This window comes from Rana temporaria, chromosome 8 (assembly GCF_905171775.1).
Source record: "Rana temporaria chromosome 8, aRanTem1.1, whole genome shotgun sequence".
Taxonomy (NCBI): Eukaryota; Metazoa; Chordata; class Amphibia; order Anura; family Ranidae; genus Rana; species Rana temporaria.
In genome coordinates this window covers 176,555,705-176,571,027 of record NC_053496.1, presented here as the reverse complement: position 1 = coordinate 176,571,027, position 15,323 = coordinate 176,555,705, and the positions used below count along the sequence as shown (strand labels likewise).

General features: G+C 45.5%; 1 protein-coding gene and 1 long non-coding RNA gene across 2 annotated transcripts in view; both read right to left on the bottom strand.

Moving 5' to 3' along the window:
- LOC120909997 (zinc finger MYM-type protein 1-like) overlaps positions 1-9,632 on the bottom strand; it is a 39,086-nt gene extending 29,454 nt beyond the window's left edge. Inside the window, exon 1 of the mRNA XM_040321817.1 lies at positions 9,597-9,632. The gene's annotated coding sequence lies outside the window, so the exon portion shown is untranslated. The remainder of the gene's footprint in view (positions 1-9,596) is intronic.
- Positions 9,633-10,590: 958 nt separating this feature from the next.
- On the bottom strand, positions 10,591-15,108 carry LOC120910218. The gene is made up of 3 exons (XR_005741420.1): positions 14,982-15,108; positions 11,446-11,565; positions 10,591-10,630 (listed from the first exon to the last, which is right to left on the bottom strand). It is a non-coding gene; the product is annotated as an uncharacterized LOC120910218 (long non-coding RNA).
- Positions 15,109-15,323: the final 215 nt, after the last annotated feature.

Genomic DNA, 15,323 nt, shown 5'->3' with positions numbered 1-15,323 from the left:
ATAGCCTTAAAAAGAAAAATTCTTTGCATTTTTACATTTTTTTGGGCCAATTTGTTGTTGGGCAAACAAAACACAAATTGCAGCAAAAACACATTACATGCTTTTCTGAAGCTTCTCCATTGAAGTATATTGAACCAAAAAAAAAAAAAAATAGCACCGTTTTGCATCAAAAAGTCCTTGCCCTTTCCAAATACACAGCAGCCGAAAAAAAATCATGGATGTGAACGTGTCCCATAGGAAAACATGTAAATGAACTGTAGTGTGTTTCTGCCAAAAGCACCAAAAAACAGAGGTGTGACCCCCCGGCCTGAGATGTTTAGTAACATAATGGGGTTAAAAAAACTAAAAGAAGTACAAAAAGAGCAAATAATCGCTACTGTAAGGGGTTCATTTTTTTACTGTGGGACAGTGAAAGTAATATTTACAGTAGCGATTTGCTTCTTTGTACTATAAAAGGCTAATTTTAGTTTTTTTAACCCCATTATGTTACTGGCCGATTAATCGATTATGAAAATTGTAATCGATTAATTTCATAATTGATTAGTTGTCGATTAATCGATTAGTTGTTTCGGCCCTAGAGGCAACTTGGACACGACTTGGGTATGAATCATCAGGCAACTTACAGTTGCCTCCAGGACAGGAGGCTTTCCAGTGGCCAATCAAACAACAATCAGCTCTGTGGGAGGGGGAAGGAGAGGTTTGTACTACTTCAATCAGACTTCTAGGCAACTTGTACCCATTGATTTCAATGGAAGTCGCCTCAGATGGTTCCCATCATCTGTGCCCAGTATTGCCACACAGAGTTAATCCAGCTCTGAGCAATCCTCTTTTTATTGTTCAGTGAAATTAAACAGACTTCCAGATAAAGACCGAAGTCCTTGCTTGAGTGACAGGTTATTTACATATCTCGTTCACTAGCTTGCAGACATGCACAGCTTCTGTAAAGTGCACAATTCACATACCCCTCCCCTCTCCCGTCCAGCTCTCCCAGGATTGGCTGTCTTTTGATTAAATGTTTTCAAAATATAGGGTGATCCACATTCCAGTGTAAACAGCCATCAGAATATACATAGACAAGAAGCTGTGCATGTCTGCAAGCTAGTGCACGAGATATGTAAATAACCTGTCACTCAAGCAAGGACTTTGGTCTTTATCTGGAAGTCTGCTTTATTTCACTGAACAATAAAAAGAGGATAGCTCAGCTCTGGATTAACTCTGTGTGGCAAGACTGGGCACAGATGATAGGAAATCTTATTCTCTACATTGTGACAAAAAAAAAAGGGTTTACATCAACTTTGAGGCCGGAATCACACTAGTGAGGTGCGAATTTCAGCTCGCTTATCTCTGCAGAGAGATAAGAGAAGTGTTCAGCAGATTAGCAACGTTTTAGATGCGAATTTGGAGACCTGGGAGAAGTTACGGGTGAGAGGAGAGTGGGGGAGAAGTGTATTGAGCTGAATGAGAGAAATTCCTGAAGAGAACTGAACACATCTGCGAATCAGCTGCGTACCCATAGAAGATAATGGGCTTGAATTCGCACCTGAGCCGCACCGCAATGCCTAAAAGACGCACACGGTTTTACTGCAATGCGCAGTGCGAATGCATCGCACATATGTGAACCAGCCTCCTTGAAAACAATGTATTTAGAAACGTTCTGCGTATTGGATGTGGTTTAAGCCGCACTCAATTTCGCATAGGTGTGAACCTGGCCTAAGACAGTGATCCGACTTCTGAGGCGACTTCCATTGAAATCAATGGGTACAAGTTGCTTACAAGTCGGATTGAAGTAGTACAGGAACCTTTTCTGAAGTCGGAGCGACTGCAGTAGTGTGTATTAAGACGGCTCCATTCACTTCCATTGATTTTCTCAACCACGCGACTTGGGGCAACTTCAAGTCGGATCCCAGGTCGCCCCCTGTGTGAACCGGCTCTAATAGAATTATTATTTCTCAAAAGTTAGTGGCAAGTTCTTTTTAAGGAATAAAAGCATCTCTGCATGTTCAGCCATTAGCCTGTTTCTGCTCTCAGTAAGCACGTTGGACGCTAAGCTGAACAGTCTTTCACTTTCAACGCTACTGCACGGGGCAGAAAGAAATTTTTGGGCCGTTGTAGCCAGAGTTGGAAACCTCACTTTATAAACTGCCCAGTACTTCAGGGGTTTCTCTGAACGAGGTACGGTGGTCTCTCCCAGGTAAGCTTCCAGCTGTATAGTAGCAGCTTTCGGAGCGCTGCTTTCCGACGTAGATGAACCTTCACCAGCAATTTCCGCGAATACGCTGTCCAGACTGGAACCTGGCTGGTCACGGCGAGGTCTTTTGGAAGCTGGTTCCTCGGATACCATCGTCTCTTCAGAAATGTTTCGCAGCTCTTGTATTAACATTTCTTTTGCCTCCCTGGAAGTGTCTGAATTGCAGAAAAATCGATCTTTATACCTAGGATTAAAAAATAAACAAACAATGAATCAAATCAATGCAGCATATGCTTTCTGTCAATGAAGAAAAAGATTACGGGCCAGATCCACGTACCCTGGCGCATATTTCCGCCGGGTGTAGCGTATCCAAGATACACTACGCCGCCGTAACTTACTTTTTTTTTCGAATCCTCAAAGAATGCGCGCCGTAAGTTACAGCGGCGTAGTGTATCTTTGGCGGCGTAAGGGTGCGAAATTCAATTCGATGTGATGGGGGCGTGTTTTATGTAAATACGTTGTGACCCGACTTAAACGTGGGGGTATCTCAGTGCGCATGCTCGAAATTAAAAACCAGGAACAAGCCAATGCTTACGACAGTGACGTCATTCTACGCAAATCCCTATTCGCAAACGACGTAAAAATTTCAAAATTCCGACGCGGGAACGACGGCCATACTTAAAGTGGAGGTTCACCCGGAAATAATTTTTTTTAACCTTAGATTCCTGCTCATTTTGTCTAGGGGAATCGGGTGTTTTTTTTAAATCGAAGCTGTACTTACCGTTTTAGAGAGCGATCTTCTCCGCCGCTTCCGGGTATGGGCTGCGGGACTGGGCGCTAATATTTTGATTGACAGGCTTCCGACAGTCGCATCCATCGCGTCACGATTTTCTGAAAGTAGCCAAACGTCGGTGCGCAGGCACAGTATAGAGCCGCATCGACGATCGGCTTCTTTCGGCTACTCGTGACGCGATGGATGCGACCGTCGGAAGCCTGTCAATCAAAATAGGAACGCCCAGTCCTGCAGCCCATACCCGGAAGCGGCGGAGAAGGTCGCTCTCTAAAACGGTAAGTACAGCTTTGATTTTAAAACAACTAGCGGATTCCCCTAGACAAAATGAGCATCAATCTAAGGGTAAAAAAATGTTTATGGGTGAACTCCCGCTTTAACATTGAGTACGCCTCATATAGCAGAAGTAACTATACGCCGAAAAGCGAAACGACGTAAAAAAATGCGACGGCCGGACGTACGTTCGTGGGTCGCCGTATCTAGCTACTTTGCATACTCGACGCGGAATGCGACGGAAACGCCACCTAGCGGCCGCCGGAAAAATGCACCCAAGATCCGACAGCGTACTAAGACGTACGCCTGTCGGATCGAGCCCAGATGCAGTCGTATCTTGTTTTGTAGATACAAAACAAAGATACGACGCGGAAACTTTGAAATTACGAGGCGTATCAATAGATACGCCGGCGTAATTTCTTTGTGGATCTGCCCCTACATTTATAGCAGAAAAATGAACATTACCTTGGATCCAGTAAAGTTGCGATACAGTAAATTGGGTTTCTCTCCGTATCAGAGAAGCGCTTCCGCAAAGCAGCAAGCAAAGTGCTCTTCATTGTTTTGACGCCATAGTCGTCATCCACTTTTGATAAAACTTTCTGTAGCACCGTTACTGCAGGAATAACATCAGAGGCGAACGCATCGGAACAACTGACTTGGCGGGTCATCTCCTCAAAGGGAGCCAAGATATCGATCAACTTCTCGATCAGATTCCACTGGTTTGAAGTAATGGTGGCAGGGAGCGCGTGTTCAGACAAATACACGCCAAGGGCCCCTTTCTGCTCAAATAGAGACTTCAGCATGTAAAATGTGCTGTTCCAACGAGTCGGCACGTCTTGCTGGAGTCTTCTTACTGCCTGACCAAGCTCTTTCTGGATGTCCTGCAGCCGAGAGTATGCCAGAGTAGAATGCTCGAAGTGGCCGATTATTCTGCGCCCGACTCCCACAGTATCTGCAATGCGGCGCTGTGACAACAGTCCCTCTGTGACGGCAAGCTGCAATGTGTGCGCAACACATGAAATACTGGGAAGTCCAGCATCTTCCATGCCCTTCACCATGTTTTTGGCATTGTCCCGGACCACAACATGAACCAAACTTTTTGGAATCGCCCAAGTCTGAAGCATTTCCTCGAGTATGTCGGCTATTGCTTGACCGGTGTGGGAGCCTTCGAACTTCATAGCATGGAGCATGACCTGGTGCAGAGAGAATTCGCCGTCTATCCACTGCGCCGTTAGGCTGATGAGAGACTGTGGACTCGCGCTGCTGCTCCAGATGTCTGTTGTGAAGCTAATTGCCTTTATGTCCTTCTGCAACATGATGGTAATGTGCTTTTTAACCGCACCATGGATCTTTGGCAAGATGACGTCCGTTATGTAGCGGCGACTGGGAATGTCATACTTTGGCTCTAACACGTTAAGAAATCGCTGAAAAGCCATGTTCTCAACCATCGAAAGAGGTTGATCTCCCAGAATAATAAATTGGGCGAGGGCCTCTGTTATCTTTACAGCTCTGTGGTTGTCTCTCGACAGCTTTTCTCTTCTGGCAAAAGTTTTCTGCAAAGTTGGCTTCCGAGTGCTACTGCTGGTGCTGGCGGTAAACTCTCCGTGCTCGGATTTATGTTTTACTTTCAAATGCTTTATCAGATTACTGGTATTGTAAGAGCTGATTTTTGTGCCTCCTCTAGATAGTTTTGCAGAGCAAAGTTTACAGTCTGCCATCTGTGGGTTGTCCTCGTTAATTTTAAAATACTTCCACACAGCCGACATTCTGTGCGGTGTGCACTGAAAGGAGTCGATCATTTGCACGACCTTGGGTGAAAAAAAGCAAAATAAAAAATTAAGCGTCCATTGTTTAACTACTTCTATATCGGGCACTATATCGGGCACTCTCACCCCCTTCCTGCCCATGCCAAGTTTCAGCCTTCAGCGCTGTCACACTTTGCGTGACAAATGCGCAGTCATGCTACACCGTACTCTATTATTTTTATGCATCACTGTTGTCTTTTTTTTTTTAACCAGAAAAATGAATAAGAAGCCTTTCTTAGGTTCCAGGAAAAGGGGACAGCTGCGCCAAGTAAAATAAAGATTAAATAGCATATACAGTATATGATGAAGATTTGTGCAAATAAATAGTCCATGAAGAACCAGTCCTCCTTAAATCGCACCACAGTGACTCCATGTCCCTTACATTGGTGGTCAGTGAGAAGAATGTCCCTTACATAATTGGTGGTCAGTGGGAAGAATGCCCCTTACTTTGGCAGTCAGATAGAAGAAGGTGCCTTACATTGATTATCAGTGAAAAGAAGGCCCCTTACATTGGTGGTCAGTGAGAAGAAGGCCCCTTACATTGGTGGCCAGTGAGAAGAATGTTCCTTACATTGGTGGCCAGTGAGAAGAATGTTCCTTACATTGGTGGCCAGTGAGAAGAAAGTTCCTTACATTGGTGATCAGTGGGAATAATGTTCCTTACATTGGTGATCAGTGGGAAGAATGTTCCTTACATTGGTGGTCAGTGGGAAGAATGTTCCTTACATTGGTGATCAGTGAGAAGAATGTCCCTTACATTGGTGATCAGTGGGAAGAATGTTCCTTACATTGGTGATCAGTGGGAGGAATGCTCCTTACATTGGTGATCAGTGGGAAGAATGTTCCTTACATTGGTGATCAGTGGGAGGAATGCTCCTTACATTGGTGATCAGTGGGAAGAATGTTCCTTACATTGGTGATCAGTGGGAAGAATGTCCCTTACATTGGTGATCAGTGGGAAGAATGTTCCTTACATTGGTAGTCAGTGAGAAGAATGTCCCTTACATTGGTGATCAGTGGGAAGAATGTCCCTTACATTGGTGGTCAGTGGGAAGAATGTCCCTTACATTGGTGATCAGTGAGAAGAATGTTCCTTACATTGGTGATCAGTGGGAAGAATGTTCCTTACATTGGTGGTCAGTGAGAAGAATGTCCCTTACATTGGTGATCAGTGGGAAGAATGTTCCTTACATTGGTGATCAGTGGGAAGAATGTTCCTTACATTGGTGATCAGTGGGAAGAATGTTCCTTACATTGGTGATCAGTGGGAAGAATGTTCCTTACATTGGTGATCAGTGGGAAGAATGTTCCTTACATTGGTGGTCAGTGAGAAGAATGTCCCTTACATTGGTGATCAGTGGGAAGAATGTTCCTTACATTGGTGATCAGTGGGAAGAATGTTCCTTACATTGGTGATCAGTGGGAAGAATGTTCCTTACATTGGTGATCAGTGGGAAGAATGTCCCTTACATTGGTGATCAGTGAGAAGAATGTCCCTTACATTGGTGATCAGTGGGAATAATGTCCCTTACATTGGTGATCAGTGAGAAGAATGTCCCTTACATTGGTGATCAGTGGGAAGAATGTTCCTTACATTGGTGATCAGTGAGAAGAATGTCCCTTACATTGGTGATCAGTGAGAAGAATGTCCCTTACATTGGTGATCAGTGAGAAGAATGTCCCTTACATTGGTGATCAGTGAGAAGAATGTTCCTTACATTGGTGATCAGTGAGAAGAATGTTCCTTACATTGGTGATCAGTGGGAAGAATGTCCCTTACATTGGTGATCAGTGAGAAGAATGCTCCTTACATTGGTGGTCAGTGGGAAGAATGCCCATTACATTGGTGGTCAGTGGGAAGAATGCCCCTTACATTGGTGGTCAGTGGGAAGAATGTTCCTTACATTGGTGATCAGTGAGAAGAATGCTCCTTACATTGGTGGTCAGTGGGAAGAATGCCCCTTTACAGATAGCGAAAACATTCATTGGGGTCACTATTTTGCGAGTTGGAAATTAATCAATGCTGCTTTTTCACATTAACTTACTGGATTTTAAACTTCTATTAAAGGGTTAGTAAAGGATTTTTTTTTTTCTTTTAAAAAAACAAACATGTTATACTTACCTCCACTGTGCAGTTTGTTTTGCACAGAGTGGCCCCGATCCACGTCTTCTGGGGTCCCTCGGCGGCTGTCTCTGGTCCTCCCCGCAAGTTCTGACCACAGTCATGTGAGAGAGCTTGCATGGTGGTGAGTAATTGCGGGCGCGCTCCCGTGATACAGCGAACGGCTATAACCGTTCGCAGTATCACTTGGCCCCGCCCCTCGGCGCGTCACTGGATGTGATTGACAGCAGCGCCAGCCAATGGCTGCGCTGCTCTCAATCCACCTGCTCAAGCCAATCAGCGGCCAGTCTGATCGGCGAAGAGGATCTCGGGACCGCGCGCGGGACATTCGAAGGGCCAGGTAAGTATAACGGGGGCTCGGGCGGGAGCATCAGATTTTTTTTCGCCTTAATGCATAGATTGCATTAAGGTGAATTTTTTTTTTTTTACTTTACAACTCCTTTAAAGGGGTTGTAAAGGAATTTTTTTTTTTTTTTCATAATAAGCATCCTTTACCTTCAGACATTCCTCTTTTCACTTCCTCATTGTTCGTTTTTGCTCAGAAGTTGCTCTATTTCTTCTCTGTTCTGTTCACTTCCTGCTTGTCTGATTTTACTGACCACCGTGATGGGAGGCTTTACTGCGGTGGTCAGTAACGTGCTCGCCCCCTCCTGGGAACTACATATGTGTGGCAGGACGCTCTCTAAGTGTTAGAGACTTCAAGGAGGTGTGAATTACTGGGCGTGCCGCAATGCATACTGGGAAATGTAGTTCTTACATGAACAAACGATGCAAACCAGGAAGTGAATGAGAGAACAGAAACTAAAATGCCGGAGGTGATATAGATGAAGGAATATAATAGGTATTTACTCGTCTGTCTACCTTGCAGACATTAATTTTAGGCAAATTTTTTTTTCCCCATTAGTGACCCTTTAAGCACTATAGGTGCAATACAGAATAACTGTCAGCGGGTGGCACTGTCCTCTTCTTATTCATGAGAGAAAGTCAGTTAGCATCGGGAGCATTTGCGCGAGTACAAGTACTTGCGCAAATGCTCAGTATCGGTACCGATACTAGTATCGGTATCTGGACAACCCTAGTTCTAACAAAAGGAAACGAGAGCACAGTGATAGAGAGATGAGCTCATCAGTCTTCTGCTTCTCTTATCAATGTCCAGTCACAGGTTTGGGGAGGAGACCAGTACGCGTTACTGACCTGAAGCAGAAAAATTCAAGTCTGCTGCCTTCTTCCTGTGAACCCAGGGACTTGCCTTTAGGGGTGTATTCCCCATGACCAAGTTCCAGGGTGGGTGGGGCGAAACGCGTTGGTAGCGTGTCCTGGCGGGAGCCCAGGCTGAGGTCGTCTCTCTCACAACACCACCATAGGACTCCAGGGATGTGCGGCACCAGAGATCTTTCATCTCTTCCTTCCAGTGACTACAGGAGCTGGGACGAGCTTCAGTCCTTGCTGGTACCCCTGCATTGGTTACAGCATCACCCACACTACTCCCCATAGCAATCGAGCCTGAGCGGCATACTAAACAAGCTGTGGGTCACAGGGTGTATTATCATGCTGGCCTGGACTCACAGCAGCAGAGAACGTCATTCAGCACGTGTCCACTGCCAGGAGTAACACAAGAGGATGTTATGGACCCAAGACCCATAGAAGCCACATAGTGATTTTTTAAAGCGGAGGTTCACCCTAAAAAAAAAAAAAAAACACACACACACACACACACACACACACACACATATATATATATATATACACACACACATACAGCATACTGTTTTTTTGCCCTACATACCGTTTTATTGTTATTTTCCCCCCGGCTTCTGGCTCCCGCGGGAGTCTGCGTTCCTATTCAGAGGTTAGATGATTGACGTCTGGTGAAAAACCTTCCCCTGGCGCATAAGGCGCGTCACCAGTTTTCCGTAACTAGCCGACCTGCGAGTTGGCTCTATATGGCGCCTGCGCAGTCAGCTCTACACGGCGGGCGCAGGCGCCGTATAGAGCCGACTCGCAGGTCGGCTAGTTACGGAAAACTGGTGACGCGCCTTATGCGCCAGGGGAAGTTTTTCACCAGACGTCAATCATCTAACCTCTGAAAAGGAACGCCCACTCCCGCGGAAGCCAGAACCGGGAAGCCAGGGGAAAATAACAATAAAACGGTATATGTACGGCAAAAAAAAAAAAAAACAGCATACTGTAGATATCGGAAGTATGCTAGATGTAATGGTATATAATTGTTTTAGGGTGAACCTCCACTTTAATAAACAGCGAAGTGGGGGTGCTCAAAGAGGGTACTGGAAACAGAGGAGTGGAGCAAAGACGGGACTTCACTATTCGTAGAAACATTGAAACAAGAAATTTCATAAAAGAATGTCATCTCAGAAAGTTAAGAATTACTTCTGTGTTCCATACACCGTGTCCACCAACCTGATCATGGCGAGGGATGGTGTGATCTTCCTGTGTGGAATCCAAAGAAGGAGGACATCTCTCTGGTGGGTTCCCATTACTGGATCCATCTACCTGATGATGATGAGGGAGGGTGTGATCTTCCTGTGTGGAATCCAAATGAGGAGGACAGCTTTCTGGTGGGTTCATATTACTGGATCCATCTACCTGATGATGGTGAGGGACGGTGTGATCTTCCTGTGTGGAACCCTGGGAATCCAAAGGAGGAGGACCGCTCTCTGGTGGGTTTGAGTCACTGGCTGTTTCCATCGGGAAGTCTTTGAGGGGATCTTTGTGTCCTTCTGAAATCTCCATCACACCAACCTCATCATCCTCCTCTTTTTTTATCTCTTCTTTAACAGCATTATTACAATCACTCTGATTTATACCCTGAATATTCAATATAAAATGGGATTGACGGTTACAACATAATAACGGGTCAGAATGTAGGTATCAACTATTACTCATTTTTATATTTTACCTCATGCGAGATGTGATCTTCCTGTGTGGAACCTGCAACGTCATTCAAAGGGTCAATATGTCCTTCCGAAAACTCCATCACAGCAACCTCATTCTCCTCTTTTACCTCTTCTTTAACAGCATTATTGCAATCATTCTGGTTTAAATCCTGAATATTTAATATAAATGGGATTAACGGTTACAACATAACTAATAACAGGTCAGAATGTAGGTATCAACCATTTTTATACTTTACCTCATGCGAGATGTGATTTTTCTGTGTGGAACCTGCAATGTCCTTCAAATGGTGATAACGTCCTTTCGAAAACTCCATCACGCCAACCTCACCCTCCTCTTCTTTTACAGCATTATTACACTCACTCTGGTTTATACCCTGAATATTTAAAAAAAAAATGAGGTTCATTGTAACAATATAGCCAATGAACAGGTCAAACATCAGCTATTATTTTTCTACTTCACCTGATTTGAGATGGTGTGATCTTCCTGTGTGGAATCCCGGGGACATCTCTCTGGTGGGTTCCCATTACCGGATCCATCTGTAGGAAACACACACAGAGTGAATACATTGGCCCGGATTCACATACAACGGCGCATATTTATGCCGGTGTAGCGCAGAGGCAAGCACAGTATTCACAAAGCACTCGCTCCCAAATCTACGCTGGGTTTTGAAAGCGCAAGTCCTCGTAAGTGGACGTGAGCCGTGCAAATGAGGCGTGACCCCATGCAAATGATGGGCCAAACGCCATAAAGAAACAAATAACGAATGGCGCATGCGCCGTCCCGTGGATGCATCCCACTGCGCATGCTCAGAATCAAGTGGGAACTACTCCCTAAGATACAAGGGATCACTGCCTACGACGTGAACGTAACCTACGCCTAGCCCTATTCACGTCCTACGTAAAATACGACGGCTGTGTTCCCTGGTACATACCTTAGCATGAGTCGCGCCTCATATATGGGGAATAACTTTAAGCCGGATGTACGAGTTACGCAAACTGCGTATATTATGCGTCGGGCGAAAGTACGTTCGTGAATCGATGCATCTCCCTCATTTCCATATTTGAATAGGAAATCAATGGGAGTGGCACTTGCGGCCAGCGTAAATATGCGCCCTCGATACGCCGGCGTAGGAAAGTTACGTCGGACGGATGAAGCCTATTTTCAGGCGTATCTTGGTTTCAGAGTCCGGCGCATAGATACGACGGCGCATATTTACACTTACGCGGCTTTTTCATCGAGATACGTCGGCGTAAGTGCTTTGTGAATCCGGGCCATTGTGTTTATCAGATGATGGGGGATCTAGGTGGACCCTCCGTACTGCTCTCCATTTTACAATAAAGTCTCCTCTTACCCGGTGATGTGAGGGGCGGCTGATCCTCCATCAGGACGTCCATGTAGATATCCTTGTGTCCTTCTAAACACTTACACTCCTCCACGGAAAAATGAGAAATCCTGACAACCTTATAGGAACCTGACACAAAAAATAATACAGTCATCACCTGAGAATTCTCCTCACTTCCCCGGTCAGGTCTGGGTTTTATTAACAGAAAGAACAGTGCTGTCATGTGACCTCCCAGATTCCTCCTCACCTCTCCAGTCAGGTCTGTTTTATTAAAGAGTTTGTCAACCCCCCCCCAAAAATGGATCCTGCTCCTTAAAAGCATTTTATACAGCAGAGCGCTTGTGCTGTGTAATTTGGACCCCTGTAACACCTAAAAAACCTGGCTGCTCCGTCATTCGCAGCCTGCTCACCTGTGTGTGTCTCCTATGTATCCTCCACCCCACAGTGCCGCCCCATCCCCCTCTTGCTGCAGGAGTATCCAATATATTTTAATACTATCCGTTTTGTTTCCCAATAGAGTGACCCCCTGTCTCTGTGTTTTATTTAAAAAAAATCCTGCTTTACGGTATCTCACGGCGGTCACGTGACAGGCCGTGTCTCCTCTCTGCTCTCCTCGACGTCAGTGGGGAAACCCGCCCGCTGCTTCTGTCAGATGAGCAGAGGGGAGACACGGCCGGTAACATGAGCGCCGGGAGCCACCGTGAAATACGATAAAAGGAGGATTTTTTTAAAATAAAACACAGAAACAGAGACAGGGGGGCACTCTATTAGGAAACAAAACTGATTATATTAACACGTGAAAGTAGGTTAACAACCATTTTAATAGAGATAAGAGTGATGTCATGTGATCTCCCAGAATCCTCCTCACCTCTCCGGTCAGGTCAGGTCTGTGTTTTATTAATAGAGATAAGAGGGATGTCATGTGACCTCCCAGAATCCTCCTCACCTCTCCGGTCAGGTCTATGTTTCATTAATAGAGATAAGAGTGATGTCGTGTGACCTCCCAGAATCCTTCTCACTTACGTGGCCAGCAGTAAGGATGGACTCGAGCGTGTACGCAGCCCCACATGCCCATGCCTGCCAGGAAGCTGACAGTGTGCAGCACCAATCACAGACACTGAGACATTTCCAAATCTCTTCAGCTGCGGACCGGGAAAATGTCTCAGTGCCTGTGATTGGTGCTGCCTGCTGTCAGCTTCCTGGCAGGCATGGGCATGTGGGGCTGCGAACACGCTCGAGTCCATCCTTAGTCAGCAGGTAGATGATCTTCAGGTTGAGGTTTAACCACTTCAATACTAGGCACTTACACCCCTCTTCCTGCCCAAGCCAATTTTCAGCTTTCAGCTCTGTTTAAATCAACCAATTGCGCGGGGTTGGTACACTGTACTCAAACTGAATTTTTATCATTTTGTTCCCACAAATAGAGCTTTCTTTTGGTGGTATTTGATCATCTCTGCGGTTTTTATTTTTTGCTAAACAAATTTAAAAAGATTTAAAAAAAATAAATAAAAATCTTTTGTTTCTGTTATAAAACTTTATAAATAAGTACGTTTTCTCCTTCACCGATTGGCACTAATAAGGTGGCACTGAAATGCAGCACTGATGGGCATTTATAGGCGGCACTGATGGGCACTCATGGGTGGCACTGATAGGCACTTATGAGTGGCAATGACGGGCATCACTAATGGCACTGGCAGGCATTGGGGATGGACACTGATTGGCAGCTGCCTGGGCACTGATTGGCATTTCCCTGGTGATCTAGGGTGACATACCTGGTGGTCCAGTGTGATGGCCATCCCTGGTGGTCCTTGATGGGCATCCGAGGAGGGGGGGGGGTCTGTGCTGATAAACAATCAGCAGAGACCCCCCCCCCCCCTGTCAGGAGAGCAGTCGATTGGCTCTCCTCTACTCCCGTCTGTCAGTTGCGAGTAGGGGTGCAACGGATCAAAAAACTCACGGATCGGATCGATCCTCGGATCAGGAGTCACGGATCGGATCAGCAAAAAAAAAAAAAAGGGTCAGTTTTTTCATTGGTCCAAAAAATTATATATATATATATATATATATATAATAAAATAATATATTTTTTTTTTGGACCAATTAAAAAAAGGAACCTTTTTTTTTTTTTTTTTTTGCTGATCCAAAAAAAGAACACAATAGCAATTCACAGGGGTGGATTAAAGAGGAAGCAGGTGAGGCTGTTTGGGACTTAAAGTACAATCTTGATGTTTTTACAGCAATATATATATATTTTTTTTTTTTTTTTGCTGTAAAAACATCAAGATTGTACTTTAAGTCCCAAACAGCCTCACCTGCTTCCTCTTTAATCCACCCCTGTGAATTGCTATTGTGCTCTTTTTTCCCCCTTTCCCCCCCTCCTCTCACACCAGTGCTTCACTGCTAACATTCCCATTCAGCTTGCTAGAGCCCAGTGCACAGCGTGACACGCCTCCCCGGGGAGGCGGGGAGGCGTGTCACGCTGGGCTCTGGCAAGCAGACTGGCCGCCGCTCCGGAGCTAGGCCGAAGCCGGGGACTTTCCTAGGCCCCGGAGCGCTCCGCGGATCGCGGGGTGTGCCGATCCGAACGGGGTGGCCCGTTCGGATCACGGATCGGTGACGATCCGTTACACCCCTAGTTGCGAGTGAGGAAAAGCCGATAAACATCTCTTCCTGTTTACATCGTGATCAGCCGTGATTGGACACGGCTGATCACGTGGTAAACAGACTCCGTCAAGAGATCAGTGTAGCGGTGTCAGGCAGATAAAACCGCACCACCAATCGCCACGGGCGCACGTTGGCTGTTATCCTGGCGGGAAAAGGTTAATATCCTCAACAAAATAAACACCCAAAATTGTAAAAATGCTACAAATTAAAAAAATCTTCACAGATCATCAGCACTCTGGAGATAAAAAGATCAATGGTGCTCTAAAATAATGCTGATTATTTAAAGCGTTTGTAAAGGAAAAAAAAAAAATATATCATTTAAAATAACAAACATGTTATACTTACCTCCACTGTGCAGTTCGTTTTGCACAGAGTGGTCCCGATCCACGTCTTCTGGGGTCCCTCGGCGGCTGTCTCTGGTCCTCCTCGCAATTACTCACCACAGTCATACGAGAGCTCGCATGGTGGTCAGTAATTGCGGGCGCGCTCCCGTGATACAGCGAGCGGCCATAGTCGCTCGCTGTATCACTCGGCGCCGCCACGTCACTAGATGTGATTGACAGCAGCGCCAGCCAATGGCTGCGCTGCTCTCACTCCATCCGCTCAAGCCAATCAGCGGCCAGGCTGAGCGGGCAAAGAGGATTGAGGGACCTTCCTGGGGTCAGGTAAGTATAACGGGGGCTCGGAGAGGGGGGGCGGCAGCATCCGATGTTTTTTCACCTTAATGCATAGATTGCATTAAGGTGAAATTTTTTTTTCTTTACAACTCCTTTAAATTAGGCTGCTTGAGCTTAGATTGCGTATCCAGCAACCTTGTAAATCCTAGAATACGTTTCCCAAAACATACACAGTATAAGATCTATACTTATATATATATTTACCTCCCTTACTGCCAGATCAAGCAACGTCTTGCTCTCAATTACCCGGGAACGTCCAATTTACATCACTTCCTGTGTTTACATCACTTCCTGTTTGTACATCACGTCCTGTCTGTACATCACTCCCTGTCTCACATCACTTCCTGTCTGTACATCAACTTCCTGTCTCACATCACTTCCTGTCTGTACATCAACTTCCTGTCTCACATCACTTCCTGTCTGTACTCATCTCTTCCTCCTTGTTTGTGGTATCACTTCCTGTGTCTGCATACGATCACACGTTTCATGTCCCCCATGATTCGTTTTTCTCTTCTACTTGATATAATCGGAAAATATCTCTACAAC